This window comes from Corella eumyota, chromosome 3 (genome assembly GCF_963082875.1).
Source record: "Corella eumyota chromosome 3, kaCorEumy4.1, whole genome shotgun sequence".
Classification (NCBI taxonomy): domain Eukaryota; kingdom Metazoa; phylum Chordata; class Ascidiacea; order Phlebobranchia; family Corellidae; genus Corella; species Corella eumyota.
In genome coordinates, this window is record NC_137492.1 from 15,155,476 (window position 1) to 15,157,975 (window position 2,500).

The 2,500-nt window shown below is 53.1% G+C and overlaps 2 non-coding genes across 2 annotated transcripts; both read left to right on the forward strand.

Moving 5' to 3' along the window:
* Window positions 1-215: 215 nt before the first annotated feature.
* Window positions 216-2,025, forward strand: LOC145747491 (small subunit ribosomal RNA). Its single transcript, XR_014282216.1, has one exon. It is a non-coding gene; the product is annotated as a small subunit ribosomal RNA (ribosomal RNA).
* A 245-nt stretch (window positions 2,026-2,270) lies between these two features.
* Window positions 2,271-2,424, forward strand: LOC145746697 (5.8S ribosomal RNA). The gene has a single exon (XR_014281471.1). It is a non-coding gene; the product is annotated as a 5.8S ribosomal RNA (ribosomal RNA).
* Window positions 2,425-2,500: the final 76 nt, after the last annotated feature.

Here is a 2,500-nt window from a genome sequence, read left to right on the forward strand (position 1 = left end):
TCGGTTCGCTTTTGTTGGGCGTTCCTGGTGTTGTATGCAAACGCAGCCCGCGCGCGGCTTCGCCCGAAAGGGCGTCTGGCCGGTGTCGACGGCGTCCAGATCGCGGCTTACGCCGGGTTTGAGGAGCTAAGCAAAAATAGTGATTGAGTAATACAGTGCGATACCGCGACGGGGAAAGCGAAAGACTCCGTTCGCGTATTTTGTCGGCCGATAGTTACCTGGTTGATCCTGCCAGTAGTCATATGCTTGTCTCAAAGATTAAGCCATGCATGTCTCAGTACGAACTTGCGTACGGTAAAACTGCGAATGGCTCATTAAATCAGTCGTGATTCATTTGATCGTAAATTTTACTTGGATAACTGTGGTAATTCTAGAGCTAATACATGCAAAAAGCGCCGACCTTGCGGGAGGCGCGCCTTTATCATATCAAAAACCTGCCGGGCTTCGGCTCGTCTTGTTGGCGACTCGGGATAACTTTGCTGATCGCACGGTCTTGCACCGGCGACGGATCATTCAAGTGTCTGCCCTATCAACTTTCGTCGGTACGGTATCTGCCTACCGAGGTTCTTACGGGTAACGGGGAATCAGGGTTCGATTCCGGAGAGGGAGCCTGAGAAACGGCTACCACATCCAAGGAAGGCAGCAGGCGCGCAAATTACCCATTCCCGACGCGGGGAGGTAGTGACGAAAAATAACGATACAGGACTCTAACGAGGCCCTGTAATTGGAATGAGTACACTGTAAAAATTTTAACGAGTATCCATTGGAGGGCAAGTCTGGTGCCAGCAGCCGCGGTAATTCCAGCTCCAAAAGTGTATATTTAAGTTGTTGCGGTTAAAAAGCTCGTAGTTGGATTTTGGGCGCAGGCGTTCGGTCCGTCGCAAGGCGTGCACTGTTCGTTCTGGCTTTACCTCCGGTTTTCCGTCGGTGCTCTTGACTGAGTGTCGGCGGCGGCCGGGACGTTTACCTTGAAAAAATTAGAGTGTTCAAAGCAGGCGCTTCGCCTGGATAGTGTTGCATGGAATAATGAAATAGGACCTCGGTTCTTTTTTGTTGGTTTTCGGAGCGCGAGGTAATGATTAAGAGGGACGGACGGGGGCATTCGTACTGTGCCGTTAGAGGTGAAATTCTTGGATCGGCGCAAGACGAACGACTGCGAAAGCATTTGCCAAGAATGTTTTCTTTAATCAAGAGCGAAAGTCAGAGGTTCGAAGACGATCAGATACCGTCCTAGTTCTGACTATAAACGATGCCAACTAGCGATCGGGGGGCGTTATTTTGACGACCTCTCCGGCAGCTTGCGGGAAACCAAAGTCTTTGGGTTCCGGGGGAAGTATGGTTGCAAAGCTGAAACTTAAAGGAATTGACGGAAGGGCACCACCAGGAGTGGAGCCTGCGGCTTAATTTGACTCAACACGGGAAATCTCACCCGGCCCGGACACAGCGAGGATTGACAGATTGAGAGCTCTTTCATGATTCTGTGGGTGGTGGTGCATGGCCGTTCTTAGTTGGTGGAGCGATTTGTCTGGTTAATTCCGATAACGAACGAGACTCTGGCTTGCTAAATAGTTACGCGGCCTTCCCGGCCGGCGTTTAACTTCTTAGAGGGACTAGTGGCGTTTAGCCACACGAGATTGAGCAATAACAGGTCTGTGATGCCCTTAGATGTTCGGGGCCGCACGCGCGCTACACTGACCGGATCAACGTGTGTTCGCCTTGGCCGAAAGGTCTGGGTAACCCGATGAACCCCGGTCGTGCTAGGGATAGAGAATTGAAATTATTTCGCTTGAACGAGGAATTCCCAGTAAGCGCGAGTCATTAGCTCGCGTTGATTACGTCCCTGCCCTTTGTACACACCGCCCGTCGCTACTACCGATTGAATGGTTTAGTGAGGTCCTCCGATTGGGCCCGGGCTCGACTGGCGACGGTTGGGTCTTGGCCCGAAAAGACGATCTAACTTGATTACTTAGAGGAAGTAAAAGTCGTAACAAGGTTTCCGTAGGTGAACCTGCGGAAGGATCATTAGCGCGAGAAAAAAAATCGAAGAGCGAAAGAGCAAACACCGGGACGGCGACGTGCCTCGGCGCGTCCGCCGCCCCGCGATCAGGAACTTGTTTTGTCGGCGTCGAGTGCCCGAAGGCTTCATGCGGTGCGCGGGCTTGTCGCACTATTTGTTGCGACCGCGACCCGCTCGGCGTCACGCGATTTTTTCAGCCGGATGGCGAATCGAGGTTAGGAATCGAAGAGCGAAAAGCAAACAAACAAACGATGGCTCTTGGCGGTGGACCACTCGGCTCGCGAGTCGATGAAGGACGCAGCAAGCTGCGTGATTTAATGTGAATTGCAGAACACATTGAGCATTGACGATCTGAACGCGTATTGCGGCCTCGGGTTCATCCCGGGACCGCGTCCGTCTCAGGGTCGCAGAAACGACAACGGCCGGCGGGATCGGCTCCGCGACGGCTCGGCTCGCGTGCGTATGCCCGGCGACGGGCAATCG